Here is a 21,126-nt window from a genome sequence, read left to right as displayed (position 1 = left end):
TCTTAATCTGGGCCCCTATGTGGGTGGGTGGCAGGGACTCAAGGAATTGAGTCATCACCTGCTGCCCTCGGGCGCATTAGCAGGAGGGTGCAATTACAAGCAAAGCTGGGACTCAAACCAAAGCACTGCATATGAAATGTGGGCATCCCAAGCAGCATATTAACTTCAATTCCAAATGCTTGCCCCATGCTGTCATCTTGATAATGATTCGCGTTATATCATCATAAATGTCTGAGAGTTTAGACATCAAGAGAGTTCTCCATAAAAATACATGACCTATAAGAAATTTCTACTCAATAAGCAAGGGTGCCATACTAAACAATATAAAGGAATCCTCAAAAAGTTCAGGGAAAATGCACGTTATGAAAAAGTTACGCATAGATTTCAAACACTTTTTTTTTAGCAAAATAAACTTAGTTTCATTTTTTCATGATATTTTTGAAGTGCTTTCATAAGCATTTTTAAATAAGTCTTCCAAAAGTCGGGGTTACTGGAGTGGATGTTTGGCCTAGCAGTTATGCCCCAATCCCATATCAAAGTGACTGGGTTCAAGTCGTAGCTCCACTTCCAATTCTAGTTTCCTGCTAAAGAGCATGCTGGAAAGCAGCAGGCGGTTATTCAAGTAGTCGGGTCCCTGTGCTGGGGTCCAGAGACAGGCATTAATTCAACGTATTCTTAACAAGTACACGTATAAAGAAATGTTCAGGTCTTCACTGAAACAATCATTTTTAGTCTCCTGTATATTGTCTTAATTTATATTTAACTGCAATTGGATTCAGACCTGCTGCCTCACAAAGCTTAGGTTCATCATCATAGCTGCACTGCCTACTAACACCATTTGCTCAAATATCCATGAAGTTATCATTTCTTTCTCGTATAACCTCGTAGCTTCTTTATACCTTTTTGCAAATTCTTAAGAGGCACTAACAGCTTCTTACATTTGATATTTTAGTGTCTAGAATGTATATTTTTATCTTAATGATTTCACTAGGAGAAAAAGTACACTTGTGAATATGTGTTAGCCATATGGAAAAGACAATGAGGTCCAGTAATTAAAACTGAAAAAGTAAAGAACTATGCAGTAATTAGAACACTGATTAATCAGCTGATAATTTTATCTTGATTAATGCTGCTGGTTTCCCTTCTTATTGACCTAGGAAAGATAGGTTTAGACCAATTAAATATAAATTATTCTCCTTTTTTTTTATATTCCAGGCAGCTTCCAGTATTCTAAGTCATACTACATTAAAGAAGCACCATGAAATGCGTTTACTAAATTGGGCAGCTCAACAAAGGATAGAAATGGATTTATGCTCCACATATACTAAAGCTTTTATCTAAGTCTAAATTATACAGAACTGGTTTATTTCAATATTATCCAGGGAATATTAAAATTAGAATAAAATGCTATTTTAAAAAATCCTCTGATAACAGTTCAGCAGTTTTAAAAACAACTAGATATCTCATATGTCTTATTAAATCTAATGAGAAATTAGGAGGCCTGAAATTAAGGAACATAGCTAGTACTACATGTAGGGTCTCTCTTCATGGAATTTTGTGGCGATGCAAGTAAACAGAGCAAATCATTCTAGTATTTGGAGAAATAATTATTAATTCTTAGCCAGTTGATTTTTCTAAAAGAGATTTCATAAAAAAGCAAAGAGAGCTAATATTCCAGATTCCTAAATGTTACAAATAAATGTGTATCAGTAAAGCACATCTTTCAAAAGTCTAGAATTCCTGAGGAAAATAATAAAGTATTTAAATGGAAATTATTTAGAAAGAATAATTTTTGTCCTTTTCCACTAAAATGACTCCATTGAAGTGACAAAGACAATCGGTCCAGCGGAGCAGGCCACATGCTGAGGTCACCGTGATGTTCTGGATGTCTCTCCCATCTCTAATACAGGATTCTCCCATCTTTAATACAGTTTCATCTGTGCAGAGGTCCCTCGATAGCCCCATTTCATATATCTGGCCCCACAATTTCCAAATACTGCTGAAATCTTGAGGTAATAAAAGTTCCCAACTTTCCATAGACGAATGTCTTCACAGGCTACTCTGAGAGACAGAAGTCAAAGCAGGGTGTTCTGTTCTCAATCTTAGAAAAATATCCTTTATATGAGAACAATTCAGCATTTTATTACAATTGAAACAATTTGGTTACAATTAAAACAGCAGTTATAAAAAATAGAAAATAGAAAAATACACTTTAAAATAGAAAAATAGAAAAATAGAAAAGAATTTCTTTTTTAAAAATTTATTTATTTTGAAAGTTAGGGTTACAGAGAGAAAAAGAGAGAGGGATCTTCCATCCACTGGTTCACTTCCCAGACAGCTACAAAAGCCAGAGTTAGGCCAGGCTGAAGCTAGGAGCCAGGAGCTTCATCAGGTCTGCCATGTGGGTGACAGGGGCCCAAGCACTTGGGCCATCTTGTGCTGTTTTTCCCAGGCCACAAGCAGGGAGCTGGATCAGAAGTGGAGCAGCCAGGACATGAACTGGCACCCATATGGGATGCTGGCATTACAGGCAGTGACTTTAACCACTATGTTACGATGCCAGCCCCACAGCATTTTCTAATAGCATCTGAGCACTTAATATGAGTCAGGAATGCTGACGAAGTATGGCATTTATTGCATCATTAACTCTCAAACAGTCCAATGAGTTATGATCTACATCACTCATTTCATGCATGCGACTGAGCCACAGAAAGGTAAAAAGGTGAAATACAGGATTAATGGGTGCTATGGTGTAGGTATTATTTTGAATGTTGGATACTCCCCAAGGGCCTAAGTGTTAAAGTCCCAAAAGACCTATATTAACTTTACTAAGAAAATGAAAGCTTAATCACCTTATGGTGTCTGAAGATAGGGTCTTTGGCAAGGGATTAGATTGGATTGGGCCTGGATGATCAAATCCTGGTGGCTTGTTAAGGTACCTCACAAAGGCAGACCCACACTCCCTCTTGCCATGGTTGGTACTGCTCAGGATCACCACCAAAAAAAAAAAATGCTATCACCGCATGCTGAACCAATGGGGTCTGCCCAATCTTGGGCTATGAGTCTCCAGAACCAAGAGCCAGAATAAATGTCTCTCTTCTTCATGAGTAGCTTGTCTCAGAAATTTCTTTGTAGTAACAAAAAGCTGACCAGTATGATGACAATTCAATTCTGTGAGTTTGATTTTGCTGTCACAAGTTCTGACAGATTTTTTGGTCATTTGTATTTTGAATTCCTGCAAGCTTAATACCATATGAAAAGAGAGTAACTAGTGCATTTCAAACGAAATGTATGTTTGAGGCTGGCCCTGTGGCATAGTAGGTTGTCTCCACCTGTAGTGCTGGCATCCCATATGTGTGCCTGTTCATGTCCAGTTGCTCCTCTTCCAACCCAACTCTGCTATGGCCTGGGAAAGCAGTGGAAGATGGCTCAAGTCCTTGGGCCCCTGCACCCATGTAGGACACCTGGAATAAGCTACTGGCTCCTGGCTTCAGATTGCCCAGCTTCAGCCATTGTGGTCATTTGGGGAATGAGCCAGTGGATGGAAGACCAACTCTCTGCCACTCAAATAAATAAATATTTTTTTTAAAAAAAGGAAATGTATGTCCAATAGTCATATTTTTCTGATTAGTGCTGACATAAACATATGTGACTAGGGGCTAGTGTCATGGTGCTGTGGGTTAAGCCATTGCATGTGAAGCCAACAACCCATAACAGCACCACTTTGAGTCCCAGCTGCTCTTTTTCCAATCCAGCTTTCTCCTAGCATATCTGGAAAAGCATTAGATAATAGCCTAAGTACGTGGGCCACTGCCACCCATACTGGGACCTTGACAGAGTTCTGGGCTCTTGGATTTGGCCTGGATGAGTCATTGCCATCATTTGGGAAGTAAATCAATGGATGGACAATCTCTCTCTCTCTCTCTGTCTCTCTGTGTCTCTTACTTTCTGTCACTCTGCTTTCGAAGAAATAATCTTTTTAAAAATCATTGATTAATATAATTCTTAGCAATGGCTTGCTGCCTACAAGTATATAAAATGCAACCAAGTGCCTCATTTCATAGTCATAATTAATAATAGAAGTGTTGATACAGAAAGTGCTTTCCCAATTAAATGCCTAAGTGTGAGGTGATTTTTAAAATCATTTCCTTGACGTTTTTCTAAATGAAAGGGCCATGCACTCAGTAAGTCTGTTCACTATATTTATCATGTTGCCAAACCTTGGTTCAAACTGCTATTTGCTAATACTAATAGTAATTCATTCATCTACTCATTTGACAATGCCTTCTAGATTATGAGGTACAGTAATGAATGAAACTGTTCTCATGATGCTTACAGTCTAATTACATGGGATAAAAACCTGAAATCAATGATAAAATGAAAACTGAAGGGCATTTTATTGGTAAGATTTTTATAGAAGTCAGAGTTCACGTTTGATCTGAAATATTTCAACAGGATTTCAACTTCAACCTTTAAAGAGAATTTTATGAACTATAATAATTACATTTAACATGTGCATAACTCTTGATAATTAACTAAATGATTATATTGTCCCTATCAACCTAATTCCTACAAGTTAGGGCAAATTGTCACTGTAGGAAAACTACAACTCAAAGAAATTATTTGCCTGAATATTCTGAATACATAATAAAATTAGGCTGCAAGTCTAAGCTGTGGCAGAAAAATCAAATAAAATACTAACTAAACTATAAACACACACACACACAATTATATGATAAATAACCATGTCAACAAAGCTCATTTATTCTGCAAATATTTACTTCATCTACTAGGTGGGCCACATGGAATATATGACCCTTTATCTGGACCTTGATGACTGAGTAAACATTCAAATAAATATAGAACATAAAAATGGGAAACAAAAAATGGGAACATATGGAGGCAAAGCATGGTTACAGCATTGCAACCCAAGACAAGATGTGATGCCATGAACATGTCTGATACATTTGGGGAATTTTGACTGCTGAGGGTAATGAAAGCATTGGGTCAATGAGGAGGAAGTATTCAAAGAGAGGACAGTATGTTAACGGATTGGTGGATACCATGCAATGAATATGTGCTTCATTTCATTGGATTTGTGGAATCATTAAAGAATTTAAATCACAGATGAGAATCTTGTGCAATATGACTGACATTGTGGGAATTGAACATTGTCAGCATAAGGAGGGATTGGCAAGCAGAAAGCTCCTCACCTGGTTGAGCTCTCTAAGCTTCGTGGTGCATGTGTGAAGACCAGATAGTACGTCTAAATGGCTGAAAAGAGAGAAACACAAAGGAAGTGGAGGATGGAAGGATAGATTAAATCAAGATACTGAAGGCCCTTATAACTGCTAATAAATGGATCTTCAATTTTAGACAATATGCACAATGACTTAGTATCAAAATTGAGTTAGTTGCTCATTTGTATTACCATGAGTACTCCTCCAGTTTTGTATCATTCAGTGGCACACATGGTAGGAAAAAAAGACATTTTAAAAATTAATTTATATCTATATCTAAATCTAAATCTAATTAAAATCGACAAAAACAGATATTACTGTAGAAACATGATATATGCATTACTGGACAAAAATAACCCTCATGTTCTACATGGGGTGTGAACCAGCAGATGGAAATCAATTATCTCTCTCTTTCTCATTCTGCCTTTCAAATAGATGAAAAAAATAATACAAACACTAAGAAATTAAAAATTAAAATTGATTTTAATAAAGAATTTTAATGGAAAATGTGTTAGAGCACTAAAATTATAACCAATTAAAGACCACAAGAACAACAAAATAATTCAAATTTTTACAATATTTTCACAGTTTAAATGGCATGTTAAATGATGAAGAGATAATGATGAAGAAGTAAATGTGAGCTTTCTCTTTCAAATAATGACGAGTGGAGTTTAAGAGAACAAGGTGTAGGTGAAGGTTCAGGCTGCTGGTTACACAAAATAAAAATAGTCTATGGAGAAAATGGCTCAATTGGCTCATCCAAGACAAAGCACATGGTAAGACTGAGCCAGACAAAGAACTTGAAGCCAATAACTAGTTCTATTTTTCTTGCATGATAGGCTATGTTGGGTTTACCTTGAGCTTCAGCTTGTTATTTATTAGGCACAATATTAATTGCATATGAACCCTTGTGTTTCCATTCTAAATAGATATTATTCTCATATTTACAAACTATGCAAGAACTAATTAGTGTTACAGAAGTGCACTTGCAGCAAGATGGACTGTCACTGGAATTATTGAAAGAATCTTCTAATACCAACTCATTGTTTCTCCTTTTCAAAAATAAGCATATAATGAAGAATATTTATTACCATGTGAATAATAAGTGAATTAAAAGTAACGTTAAACATATAGCTATACAGTCACAAGCCTGCTTAAAAATAACATTGTTATTTTGGAATCCAGCTCCCTGGTCTCCATCAGTATATACCACACTCAGAAGTAAACACCATTCTGAGTTTAGTCCATATCATTCCCTTACCTGTTCATTTTAAATAATATATTGCTTTATTTTGCATACTATGTTTTCTTTTTTATATGGAAATAAATTGGACATAATCTACGGCTTGTTTTTCTATTTGCTTTTTAGATTTAATTGTAATCATGTATGTCTATAATGTACCCATTTGCACTGCTGTATAATATTGCATTTCATGAATATATAAAAATTCACTTATCCATTCTACTGACAATGGACATCTGGGATATTTTACACTTTCTTGCCATTGTAAACAAGGTATTTATGCATGTGATTTTGCATGTCTCCAAGTACAAATGTACAGCGTTTCTCTTGAATACATATTGCTGGATTAAAGGGAATCTGTAATATAATGATTAATATCTAAAGTGGTTCTATTTTCATTTCTAAATACAGTCTATGAGAGTTCCAATTCCTCCACATTCCTACCAACACCAGGCAGTATAAACTTGCAATTTCTATGAACTTGATGACTATAAATAGTATCTCATATTAATTTTAATTTGTGTTTTCACGAAACCTAGTGAAGTCAAACTTCTTTTCTTTTGTTTGCTTGATGATCACACATTCTTCTTCAATGTGAAGTTCTAACCTAACTTTCCTTTGGAAATCTTTGTCTTTTACATACAGATTTGTATAATATCTTTTGTATATGATAAATTCTAATTATTTGTCAATGTAAATATATGTTAGTAAATTCTTCTCACTTGTAGTCTACTTTTTTTTTTCTTTTTTTAAAGATAGAGTGATGTGAGTGAGTGACAGAGAGAAATTTCTACCTGTCAGTCTATTCCCTAAATGCCCACAGCACCCAGGGCTGGGTCAGGCCCAAGTCTGGAGCCCAGAACCCCATCTGGGTCTCACATGCAAGCAAAAGAAATCCAAACACCTGAGCCATCATCCACTGCCCCCTGGCCCAGTATGCACCAGTAGGAAGCTGGAGCAGAAGCAGAACAACTAGGAGCCAAATCTGCACTCTGATATGGGATACGGACCTAGGCAGCAGCAGCCTAGTTTGCTGCAACCACAAAGCCCATGTTTGTGGTCGATTACAAGAATACAATGTCTATTGAAATGGGTATTCGTAGGCCTTCTTAGTCTATTATTTATGTTTTCATTAAGAAATTTTTCTTACCCCAAAAACACATTTTCCTATAATGTCTTCTAAAAAATTAAAAATTTCACATTCAAGTGGGATTTTTTTAAACACTGAGCTGATTTCTGTATATGTTGTGGTGTATGGAGTAAGATAGGATTTCTTTTTGTCCATGTTGACAATGGATTATTTCAGCACTCCTGATTGCAGTCATTCCTTTCTCTCACTGACAGGCAATGCCAGTGCTGTCTTAGAGAAACTGTGCTCTGTTTCTGGGACTTCTCTTCTGCTCCATTGGTCTATTTGTGTAAAGCTATACAAACAGCATCAATGTAATTACTGCAACAATAAGAATTCATGTTTGGTGGGCTAGGTCCCTTCACCCTGTTCTGCAGGAGTGTCTTAGCTCGTCTTACCTATTATTTTTCCATACACATTTATGATTCATGCTATCCATGTCCACACCTGATTGGGATTGGATGTGGCTTGTCCTTGCCAAAATGGGCAGTGAAAGTTCATTTTGAAGGTAGCAGACTTAGGAAGTGAGGGGGGCTTTAAAATGGATTAAAATCTTTCTGGCAAGACTGAATCAGTTCTCACGGACTGGATCAGTTCTCATCAAGATGCATCAAGCCCCTTTCGTCCTACTGTTTTTCACACTGGCCTTCTTACCACTCTTGCCCATGCTTCTACCTGGTGCCATCTGCGGTGTTATGTTGCAGTGGGAGGCACTGATGATCTTGAACCTCCCAACTTTCAGACCCTGAGACAAAAGAAACCTCTTTTCTTTATATCTAGCTCTGTTTCAGATATTCCGCCAGAGCAACAGAGAATAGAACTAAGGTAACACCCAACCCAAAACAGGAAACGCTTTCAAATCTCACCATTAAATAGGACTCTCCTAGGTTTTTTGTAGGACTCTTTTATTTTTTATTTGGTTAATACATTTTCTACCTGCCTTCAAAACACGGCACTGTGGCGTAACCTGCAGTGCTGGCTTCCCAAATGGGCACCGGTTGCTTCATTGCTGATCCAGCTCCCTGCTAATGTGCCTGGGAAGGCAGTGGAAGATTTTTTTTAAAAGATTTATTTATTTATTTGAAAGGCAGAGTTACAGAGAGGCAAAAGCAGAGGCAGAGAGAGAGGTCTTTCATTCTCTGGCTCAATCCTTAAATGGCCGCAGTGGGGCCGGCGCCGCGGCTCACTAGGCTAATCCTCCGCCTAGCGGCGCCGGCACACTGGGTTCTAGTCCCGGTCGGGGCGCCGGATTCTGTCCCGGTTGCCCCTCTTCCAGGCCAGCCCTCTGCTGTGGCCCGGGAGTGCAGTGGAGGATGGCCCAGGTGCTTGGGCCCTGCACCCCATGGGAGACCAGGAAAAAGCACCTGGCTCCTGGCTCCTGCCATCGGATCGGTGCGGTGCGCCGGCCGCAGCGCGCCGGCTGCGGCGGCCATTGGAGGGTGAACCAACGGCAAAGGAAGACCTTTCTCTCTGTCTCTCTCTCACTGTCCACTCTGCCTGTCAAAAAAAAAAAAAAAAATGGCCACAGTGGTCAGAGTTGGGCCCATCTGAAGCCAGGAGCCTGGAGCCTCTTCTTGATCTCCCAGGAACGTGGATTCAGGGGCCAAGCACTCGGGCCAGCTTCCACCAGCTTCCCAGGCACAGTGGCAGGGAGCTGGATCAGAAGTGAAGCCACCACGGCAGGCAGAAGCTTTACCTACTATGCCACAGTGCCAGCACCTCATTTTTTATTATTAAATTGTATCAAATATTTTTTCTGTAGCTACAAGATGAATTATTATTTTCTAATGCTCTGCAACCTTGCATTCCTATTTTAAAAGATTAACTAGGGTCCAGCACTATGGCACAGTGGGTTAATGCCCTGGCCTGAAGCACCAGCCTCCCCTACGGGCACCAGTTCAAGTCCCGGCTGCTCCACTTCTGATCAAGCTCTCTGCTATGGCCTGGGAAAGCATTGTAAGAAAGCCAAGTCCTAGGGCCCCTGCACACACGTGGGAGACCCATAAGAAGCTCCTGGATCCTGGCTTCAGAATGGCACAGCTCCAGCCGTTGTAGCCAACTGGGGAGTGAACCATCAGATGGAAGACCTCTCTCTCTCTCCCTCTCTCTCTCTCTCTCTCTCTCTCTCTGCCTCTCTCTCTCACTGCCTCTCCTCTCTCTGTGTAACTCTGACTTTCAAATAAATAAATAAGTTTTTAAAAAAAGATTAACTAGACTCAAGACTTTAATGAATATAGAGTGTTCATATGTCTTATTTCTTTTTCATTTTGTTTTGGTCATTTATGTTTGGAATTTGCCATTTCATGTGATCTCAAGACTGACAGCAAAGAGAGTTTCATAAGGTTCTGTTTTCTTTCTACACCCTGATAAAAATTTCATTTCTTAATCATTCCTACTACTGTTTACTTTTGTCCTCGTTCATTTTTTCTTGAACACTCTGGGTAGAGTGTCATCAATTCTGTTGCTTTTTTTTAGCAAAGAACTTTGATTTTGGTTGTTTTTTATTCCCCTCTCTTCTATTAGAATTTTATTGATTTGACTCTCTTCTATTAGAATTTTATTGATTTATATGATTGATGCATGTTATTTCCTCTCTATTGATATGATTGGACTTAGTTCTTCTCTAATTTTTAAAGAGATTAGGACTTGATGAAATTTGAGAAATTTTATGTATAGCGTCTAGTTATTGGTAATGGTATCCTGATACCTCATTTAAGTGTGTTCCTCGTTACTGCCTGATTTTAAAATTCCCACAAAGATGTTTTCAAATCCAGTAAAACAAACTATTTTTTCTTGTAACTTTATTATTTTGGGTTCTATATATTTTAAAGCTATAGTTTTAGATAGAGTTTATAATTTTTATATCTTTTTATTACTGAAACTGTCATCAATATATTTCAACTCAATTTATGACTAACATTTCTTTCTTAAACAGCACTCTGACCTCAGAATCAGCCCTTAAGGCATGTGGATCCGGCTGAAAAGCCCATGAGAGTATTTCAGGCATGGAAAGCCAAGACACTCTGGGGAAAAAAAAAAAAAAAAAAAAAAACACCACCTAAATGAAAGATCTCTGTGAGTGAGATCCCAGTGGAAAGAACGGGTCATCAAAGAAGGAGGTACCTTTCTCTGAAGGGAGGAGAGAACTTCCACTTTGACCATGGCCTTGTCTAAATATGATCAGAGTCAGTGAACTCAGGGGGCTTCCATAACCTTGGCAGCTCATGACAAGAGCCTAGGGTGATTGCTGATGCCATAAACAAGAGTGTCAATTTGTTAAGTCAACAACAGGAGTCACTGTGCACTTACTCCTCATGTAGGATCTTTGTCCTTAGTGTGCTGTACATTGAGATTTAATGCTATAACTAGTACTCAAACAGTATTTTTCACTTTATGTTTCTGTGTGGGAGAAAACTGTTGAAATTTTTACTTAATGTATGCTAAACTGATCTTCTGTATATAAAGAGAATCGAAAATGAATCTTGATGTGAATGGAAGGGGAGAGGGAGTGGGAAAGGGGAGGGTTGTGGGTGGGAGGGACGTTATGGGGGGCAAGCCATTGTAATCCATAAGCTGTACTTTGGAAATTTATATTCATTAAATAAAAGTTAAAAAAAATTCTTTTTTAAGGTAAATCTTAAAACCTACCTTATCAAGTATGAATATACCTATTAAAGGTTTCTTTGGTTAATGTTTGCCTGGTACATCTGTTTTACTTCTTTATGACCTAAATATTTATATATTCACTTGTTTTAGGATGAAATTCTTTTTTCCATCACTTTAAATAAATCACTCTATCTTCCAAATAGTTTGAGTTATTTTCTTTTAAGCAAAAAGTTTACTTCATCCACAGTGAGAATGATTTACTTTTTTTTCCATTTTCTTTTATTTAATAAATGTGAATTTACAAAGTGCAACTTTGGCATTGTTGTGGCTCCCCTCCAACCTCCCTCCCTCCCTCAGCCCTCCCATCTCCCACTCCCTCTCCCATCCCACTCTTCATTGAGTTTCATTTTCAATTATCTTTATATACAAAAAATCAACCTAGTATATACTAAGCAAAGATTTCAACAGACTGCCCTCACACAACCGCACAAGATATAAAGTATTGTTCGACTAGTAGTGTTATCTTTAACTCTCATAGTAAAACGCATTAAGGACAGAGATCCTATGTGGGGAACATGGGCCCAGTGACTCCTATTGTTGATTTAATAGTTGACACTCTTATTTATGACATCAGTAATCACCCGAGGCTCTTGCCATGAGCTGTCCAGGCTATGGAAGCCCCTTGAGTTCACTAACTCTGAACTTGTTTAGTCAAGGCCATATCACAGTGGAGGTTCCTTCCTCCCTTCAGAGAAAGGTGCCTCCTTCTTTGATGGCCTGTTCTTTCTGCTGGGGTCTTGTTCACCAAGATCTTTCATTTAGGTTGTTTTTGCCACAGTGTCTTGCCTTTCCATGCCTGTGAGACTCTCATGGGCATTTTAGCCAGATCCGAATGTCCCAAGGGTTGATTAACTTTAATCACATCTTCCAAAATATACTAACTTGGGCAGCATTTTGGTTAATCATTCCCTCAAATTACATTTGTATCATATGTCCAATGTTTATTTAGATTATTTCCACGCATTTTTGCCTCTTTTTCTCTTTCTGTTTTTTTCTCTCCACCCCCACCTCTATCTTTTTCTCTCTCTTCTTCAAATAGGATTGTTTTGTTTCCTAAAGAATCCATTTTAGAATTCCCTTTGTTGGTGGCGAACTCTCTCGACTCTTGCCATAAATTTTCTTCACGTTGCCTCATTTTTGGAAGGCTGTTTTCTGGATGTGTTATCCTAAACATACACTTATTTTCTGTGTGCAGATGCAATTCGGTACTTTCTTCTGCTTTTCCTTATATTAATGCAATGTCAGTTGTCAGTCTATTCACCATTTATTTGTGCTAAATCTGTTTTTTGTTTTTGTTTTTGTTTTTTTGCTGAGTAGCTTTTGAGATCCCTTCTGTGCCTGGATGTTGTGCAGGCACACTATAAGGTTTCTAGACTTGGACTTATTTCCATGCATCCTTTGAGACTTCTGTTTTTAAAAGTGAAGTGCTTCCCATCAGTTCTGGAAATTCCTCACCATTGTTTCTCTAAGCACTGCCTCCTCCACATTCTACTTTTCCTTTCTAGGAATCCAGTTAGAAATAAGTGTACTTTTGACCACTACTACATATTAAACCTCAACTAGCTATCTTCTATGTTTTCTATCTTTTAATCATTCTATGCTACCTTCTGGATTATTTCCTCAGAAATTCCAGTTCAATAATATTCTCTTGATCTCTGTATTATTTACTGCTTAACCTGTCCTTTAATTTTTAAAAATGTAGTTACAATATTGACCTCAGATTTTTCAAAGCTGATCATTTTTATTCATTTTTTCAATTTATATTTTAATTTTTATAAATTTTAAATAAATTTATTTTATATTTGTATATGTTCAACTTGTGAAATCTTTACAGGTTTAATATTATTAGCTATTGTGTCTGTTGGCTCTTCTTCATGATGATTTATTTCCTTGTTGGTGTGTGTGTGTTTTAATTTTTGATTATGTACTCATCTCCTTTGTAACATGAACTTTCAGGAATTCTTCCAGGCCTACTTGAAAGTGATTTTCTTCACAGCAGACTTCTGTTTATCTCTAGATCATTACCAATGAGGTCCCCATTAAAGACCCATTCTTGGCCATCAGGTTTTTAACCATTGCTTTTTTGTTGCTTAGTTTTTCCACAGCATGCCCTAATGCAGGTCCAGACAAGTTCAGCTTGTGTTATGAAGTTTCAAAGAAAATGTTTCCCATCCCCTTCTACCTGTCCTCAAGGCTTTACACAGGCAATGTCTCCTATTTATGGAAGTTCACTGCTAATTCACTCTTAAATTGAAAGTGTAGGCCTTTGGAATATCAGAGTCATGTAGCAGTCTCCTAAAAGACTTCACACATTATACAGGCAATAGTTTTAGCTCAATCACAGGTACCTTGATCAGGTATCAAAAGCAAGGTTCAACATTTCACTGTAGTCATGCAAATGTCTCCTAGACAAAGGCAAGCTTTAATACAAGCTTATCTATTTCCACCTTCATTTAATTTATGGACTCTGAGGAGGTCAAAATTTCTGGCCTTGCAACAAAATTTTAATGTTTTATTTGATCTTCAAATTTAAACATTTTTCACTAGCTATGTGGTTCATGGTTTTTATTCTGCATATTTTCAGAAGGAAAGTTAAGATTCTTTTTTCTTCATACTGGTTTATCTGGCACTGCTGAATGAATATTGGTTGAATGTACAAAGAAGTGGATTGCCCAAAAATAGCTCTTCTATCCCATCTCTCTTTATCAGGGGCTGGCAAACTTTTCTGATAAAGGCTAGGGAGCAAATATTTTAGGCTTGGTAGTTCATATGATCTCTACTGCAACTACTCAACTCTATTTTTTAAATTAAAAAACAGCCACACATACAATGCCTTGACAGAAGAGAATGGCTGTGTTTTAAACTAGCGAAAAATAACTATTTACAAAAACAAACAGCAGGCTGGAATTGGTCAAGGGACTGTGTTTTGGTGTCCCATGATCTATACCATCAGAGTCTTTCTACCAGATCCCTTTCTGCTAGATCACTTACAAGTGGTCAAGAGAATGACAATATGCAGGAAAGATTTTATGAATGCATACAGCTATGGGGACAGACAAAATGTTTTAGGCCAAAAAAATAAAGAAAGAAATTAATCTATCCATGCATTGTCTAAATAAGTAGTGGTGAACTTCTGCTGGCATAAGAGTAATGTCTTAGGAAATAACATTAGCATGATGAGATGTTCTAAAGTACACAGACACGGTGATTCCCCACACTGCAGACCAAATTTCAAGGAAACCAGAGGAACTGAGTGTGCTCATCCATCTTCCCCAGCTGCCCTGAGATAGCTCACATTCCAAAAAACTAACAAGTAATATTTTACCCTGAGTAAAATCTGCACTGGGACCTATACAGCAGCAGATATAGTGTTTAAAATTTTTCAAAGAAAAGAACATACCCTTTGAGTATTGGGAAAAGATAATAAATTACACTAGGTGAGATTGGCTATAATATATGTTTTTGCACTGGGCAATACTTGAGAGATACACAGAAGGCAAAATGGAGATTAAAAAGGTTACTCATTTGAAAATGACTCTCTTTTAGTGCTCCACAAAATAGAATCTTACAAATTTAGCACTAAATATCTTTGTAAGAGGAGAGGCATTCCATTGAATCATGCTTTAATAGTTTGGTCATTAACCTACCTTGGGTCTTTCCAAAGTCTTAGCTACAAAATATAAAGGGAAGTTCAAAGTTTACAAAACAGTGTTATGTTTTAATATAAAAGATCACAACTAATAATGATTCATTTTCACAGAAGGCCAAAAATTACCACACATGACAAAAATACAGAGGATTATGTTACCTTTGCAGATAATATACTGAAAGAATAAATGTGCAAAGTATTAGCTATGGACATCTGTTCTTTGTAGACATGTTGGTCAACTTTTGTCTGGATGCCATATTTGCTAGGTTAAAGAAGAAAAAATATGAGCCACTAGTCTAAGAAAGAACACTGAAATATATCTAAAAATAGTTCAACATTTTAAAACTGAGAAGTGTGTTTGTGCGTGTGTGTGTCTATGTTGTAATCTGTTGTGTTGTGTTTAAGCCCTCAAAAGAGGCAGAAATGGGGTCAGGTTTATTTGGGGAAGCCTAATTGAGCAGGTAAACTCTAACCCAAATAGTTTCTCCTTGTTTTTCTCCAAATTGTACTGCTGGCAATACCGATAGCCAAAGACGAATCACAAAGACCTGAGGCACCATGATTTACTCTAAATACAGATACACACTCAGTTATTATATACACCATCAGCTTCCAATTTTTAAGTGTCCTACATTTCATAATGTAAGGAAAATAAACCATATTTTCATTCTACCCTTCTATGTTCTCATGTGATGTCTCTTTATAACAAAAGGTAGATTCACAATAGAAAAACATACAAATTTATTATAAATTTTATGTGACATGAGGGCCCTCATAAGGAAACAAAGACCCTGAGAAGGTATTAAACCTGAATATATTTATACCAGGTTTGATCTAGATTGGAGAGTTGTGGGAAAATATGAGAGCACAAAAGGGGTAAGAATGAAGAGTATTCGACGGCGGAAAACCTAGCAAGCCTTATTCATTCAGACTCCTCTTAGTATCCCTCTGGTACACTGCTTGGAGAAAGCATGCCGCTTCCCTTCCCGTATATGGAGGGCAGGTTTCACGAGAGAGGTTTAGGATTTGCTTCGGGGGAAGGTCCTGAAAGCCCCTCACCTTGAAGGTGCCATTTTGGGGGTAGCAACTCTTCAATCCATCAGTAGCATACCTAATTCACACCTGTGGTTACCATGATATTTAGTTTTAATTTATTACTTATTTTGAGGCAGAGGGAGAGAGAGAGAGAGAGACCCTATTCACTGGTTCACTTCCCAAATTCCTGCAATGTTCAAGGCCATGATGTCTAAGCTGGGAACTTGGAATTCAATCCAAATTTCTGTATGGTGGCAGGGACTCAATTACTTGGTTATCACCTGTTGCCTCGTAAGGTCTGCATTTGCAGGGTCTGGAATCAGGAGCCAGAGTCAGGAATTGAACTCAGGTGCAACAACATGGACTGTGAACAGACAAATTATGTCTTACATTTTAAGCCAAACACCTGCATTTTAATATTTTAAATGTTATTTTTAAAATAATATTTTAAAATGCAGATAATAGACTTTACTTTAGTGATAAATTTTATCAGTATAAATATAAACTATACATTTTAAATTAAAATTTAGATTAAATTTTAAATTATTTTAAATTTATAATTATAAATTATAAATTTTAAATTCTTACTATACTGTAATTTTACTATTTGATATATTTTACCTATTAATTTATTTATGGAGAATTATAAGTGTCAAAACAAAATTTTTCCACCTTTGGTACTCAAAGAGGAGTCAACAAACCAACACAGTATTTTTACCTGGAGACTTAAAACTGCAGAATCTCAGGGCCCAGGCAAAACCTACTGATTCAAAATCCACATTTTTGAAAGGGATCCATATGATTTTGTTCTTGATTTTAGAACATCAATACTCATTTTCTTTTCAACAAAAACTTGCATAAATCTAATAATAAACTCATATCAGTAAAATAGAGAAGAAGGAATTGTGTAGTTTGGAAAAAGCTGGTCAAGGCATCCTAACAGACCTCCGCATCAGCCCACTGATTATAAGCTCACTCAAAACAGCAATCACCTTTCAGTCCATAGCAGTTATCATCTTTGACATACTTATTAGTGAATGCTTGTTGCACAGGCTCTCTTTTCCTCGGTCAGTTCCAAGATATTTTCTTGCCAGACCAGTATTGACCTGGTTCTCTAGAAGCAAAGTGATAGCATATATAGCGATTTGGCCTTCTAAGATTTAAGTGGGAAAGTACAGAATTTCCTACAAAAACAAAAACTCAGGTGAGTTCTAAAAGAGAATGTTGTTACTTACTTTAACACAGAATAACTCAGTCTCTATACATACTTGTACAAATGCTAAAAACAGAGGCACCAGTTTGTGTTCCAATTGCTCCACTTGTGATCCAACTCCCTGATAACGGTCTAGGAAAAGCACCAGAAGATGTCCCAAATGCTTGGGGCCCTGCCACCCATGTGGGAGTCTTGGATGAAATTCCTGGTTTCGGCCTGGCTCAGCCCCGGCCATTGCAGCAATCTGGGGAGTGAACCAGCTGGTGAAAGAATCTCTCTCTCTTTCTCTCTCTCTCTGTAGATCTTTCAATAAATAAATAATTAAATCTTAAAAATAATAAAAAAAATACACATGCTGTTTGGTGTAGTGATTAAGATACTGCTAGCATCCCTTCTCTTGAGTGCCTGGGATCAAGTCCTGGCTCCACTCCCGATTTCAGTTTCTTGCTAAAACACAGCAGCAGCAGATGACGGATCAAGTGTTTGCATCCCCTCTCCAATGTATGAGTTCAGTCCTGTCATCCATGGATTGAATTCCAGGCTCCTGGTTTTGGCCTGGCTCTTCTTTAATTGTTGCTGGTATTTGGGAAGTGAATCAGCAAGTGAGAGATCTCTCTCTCCCTGTCTCTCTCTGTCTGCCTCTCTATTTCCCTCTCTCTCTCAACATTTCACATAAATAATAAATAATAATTGGAAACATTGGGGCCGGCACCACGGTGCAGCAGGTAAAGCCACTGCTTGTGACATCAGCTTCCCATATGTGCACCAGTTCATGTCCCGGTTGTTCCACTTCTAATCCAGCTCCCTGTTAATGGCCTGGGAAAGGCGGTGGAAGGTGGTCGAAGTGTGTAGGCCGCTGCCATTCACACAGGAGACACAGGTGAAGCTCTTGGCTTCCGCCTGGTCCAGCCTTGGCTGTTGTAGCCATCTGGAGAGTGAACCAGCAAATGGAAGAGCTCGCTCTCTGTCCATCTCTCTCATTAACCATGCCTTCTAAATAATTAAATGTGCTTTTTAACAAATTGGAAACATGGTATGCCTAATCTCTATCAGTAGTAATACAATTCAATCCTTCCAACAAGCCCAATTTAGTACTAAGAAAGAAGTCACTGGCAAGCCAAATTCACTATGTAATCTTTCCACAGAATTCATTTTAATTAAAAACCAGGTGGTCCTGAGTTTTCCTCTAAGGCTTTATGCTAAAAAATCCCATTGATCATGCTTTCTATAATGAAAGATTCAACTATAAACCTGGAGGAAAATGGAATAGATGAATTAAAGTATTCTCTCATTCTGGTTAATATAATCTTGGTATCCAGTAGGGTTTTATAATCATGACACTGAAAGTGAAACCATAAAGGAAGAATTGATAGATTTGCTAATTAAAAGCTCCTCTACATAAAGCATTCATAATTCAAAGGCATATTTATTCTAAATACAAACATAAGTTTTATAAATAATGCAAAGATTAATATATCAAAGGGAAAATGAAAGTAACTGACATAAATAGGAATTTCACAAAAGCAAAAAACATACCTGAAAATCATAATAGAAGTCAAAAATGAAAAATAAAATAGTGTCAATCATTTTGGCTGACATGTTAACTATATTACCCAGTATTTTCAGGAATTTGAGATATGATTACTCTGATACTAGTGCTAATACAAAAGTAAACAATTCGGGAATAGGCGACAAAAGCCTGAAACATTTGCAAACCTTCCAAAGTAGAAAATAAAACCTTTCAGAACTTACCTTTAGAAGATACTCTGATCTATGCAATGATGTTCAGTGTGTCACTAGTAGAAAAACTGCAGAAAAAAAAAACCCACAAATTCTCAATAAGACAGCTTGGTTGAATAAACCATTGTACATCATACACTATCATTTGAAACATAGATTGAACATGCTGTAGAAGACTATATCATGACATAAGAAAAAATTCAAATACTTTAAATAGGAAAAATCAATATGTATTTGTGATTGTTCTGAGAAAAAAAGAAGAATTTATGTATGAATGATGGATGGTTAAATGGATGGAAAGTAACACAGAAAGGTAATACACAGAGACAGGTCAGCAGATTAATCAGCAGAGATATACAAAGACTGGAGGGATATTCAAGAAAACATCAACAATTAACTATAAATTGGGTGGTAATGAGTTTATAGTTGTGATGCTCGGTTAAGTAAAACTTTGTAACTATGTTAAAAATTCTTGTTTTGTGACTCATCTAAAAATCTGTACTGGTTTATTCTTCTATTAGGATTTTTGCATTTTATGTACCAACCAAGTTCTTTGACCATGAAGACAGACATCCTTTGAAGTGACTGCTACTAATAGTTTTTTTTCCTAAGTTATTTATTCCAGGTTATTATTTCCTCATTCAGAAACCATTAGTGTTTTTCTTTCAGTAGATTTTCCCTATGCAATTATTAAAATTATTTTATGCTTAAAACTATTCTCTATTATTAAGTCTGTTAACTTTTTTTCTTACCACTTCCATAGATCTCATATTTTTATTTTATATTTACCTCTTTTACCATCTTGAACTTATACTGATATTTAAGGTAAAACTGCAACCTAACTCAACCATTTTCCACATTTCTAACTAATTGTTCCTGCGTTATTTCCTTCTCAATTTTAAAGATATTTTTTATTTATTTAATCTATTTGAAAGGCAGAACAAAAAGAGAGAGAGAGACTCTCACACTCCACCAGATGGCCACATTTGGGGCCAGGCCAAAGCCAGGAGCGCCACACTGTTTTCTCACATGGTGGCAATGGCCCAAATACTTGGTCCATCTTCCACTGCCTTCCAAGGTACAGTAGCAGGGAGCTGGTTCAGAAGCAGAGTAGCCTGACCCTGCATTCTGTTATAGCATGCCAGTGTTAGAAATAGTGGCTTACAAGTGCTTGGGCCCTGCACCTGCATGGGAGACCAGAAGGAAGCACCTGGCTCCTGTCTTTGGATTGGCGCAGTGCGCTGACCATAGCGGCCATTTTTGGGGTGAACCAATGGAAGGAAGACCTTTTTCTCTGTCTGTCTCTCTCTCTTTCTGTCTAACTCTGCCTGTCCAAAAAAAAAAAAAAAAAAAAAAGAAAGAAAGAAAGAAAAAATAGTGGCTTGAACACTTTGCCACAATGCCAGTCCCCTAGTGTATTTCTTATATCCATCATTATACCAACCCAATAAAGTTCGAATTTGTCCTGGTTTTCCTTCTTTTACGTTTTTTGGAGGACAAATCGACACTGTTTTATGATTAAGAGTGTAGGGGAAGTGAAACATCTTTTCCATCACTGGGGTCATAGCTGAAGTCTCTATAACAAAAGACTGATTCACAGGCAAAAAGCATAGATATTTTTTTTTTTTTTTTTTTTTTTTTTTTTGACAGGCAGAGTGGACAGTGAGAGAGAGACAGAGAGAAAGGTCTTCCTTTGCCGCTGGTTCACCCTCCAATGGCCGCCGCTGCAGCCGGCGCACCGCGCTGATCCTGGCAGGAGCCAGGAGCCAGGTGCTTTTCCTGGTCTCCCATGGGGTGCAGGGCCCAAGCACCTGGGCCATCCTCCACTGCACTCCCTGGCCATAGCAGAGAGCTGGCCTGGAAGAGGGGCAACCGGGACAGAATCCGGCGCCCCAACCGGGACTAGAACCCGGTGTGCCGGCGCCGCAAGGTGGAGGATTAGCCTATTGAGCCACGGCGCCGGCTCCAAGCATAGATATTTATTATCACAAATTATACATGACACAGGAGCCTTCAGAAACGAAGACCCCAAAAAGCAGGCCAACGTGTACATTTTTATGCTTCGGTTTGATGAGGAGTAGGCAGTTGTGGAAAAGAAGGATTAAACAAAGGGGTTGTATCTTAATGGAAATAAACCAGGAGGAGCTTCTCAAGGCTTGTTTGCTCAGATTCTTCTCTGCATCCCTGTGTTTTCTTAGATAAGGAGATTCC

General features: G+C 37.6%; 1 long non-coding RNA gene across 17 annotated transcripts in view; it reads right to left on the bottom strand.

Annotated features, from left to right (window-relative positions):
• The window catches only part of LOC149128099 (uncharacterized), a 304,850-nt gene that overhangs the window by 195,237 nt on the left and 88,487 nt on the right, over window positions 1-21,126 (bottom strand). For 8 of the 17 annotated variants that reach the window (XR_016230356.1, XR_016230359.1, XR_016230360.1 and 5 more), the window contains one exon: window positions 18,928-18,983. This is a non-coding gene — a long non-coding RNA (uncharacterized LOC149128099). Of the gene's footprint in view, window positions 1-1,466; window positions 2,116-5,213; window positions 5,275-18,927; window positions 18,984-21,126 lie in introns of those variants that run through there. The other 9 variants (XR_016230352.1, XR_016230345.1, XR_016230355.1 and 6 more) reach the window with 3 other exon arrangements.

This window comes from Oryctolagus cuniculus, chromosome 2 (genome assembly GCF_051225735.1).
Source record: "Oryctolagus cuniculus isolate XC-2025 breed Fujian yellow rabbit chromosome 2, ASM5122573v1, whole genome shotgun sequence".
In the NCBI taxonomy this organism is placed as follows: Eukaryota; Metazoa; Chordata; class Mammalia; order Lagomorpha; family Leporidae; genus Oryctolagus; species Oryctolagus cuniculus.
This window is presented reverse-complemented; position numbering and strand designations above follow the sequence as displayed.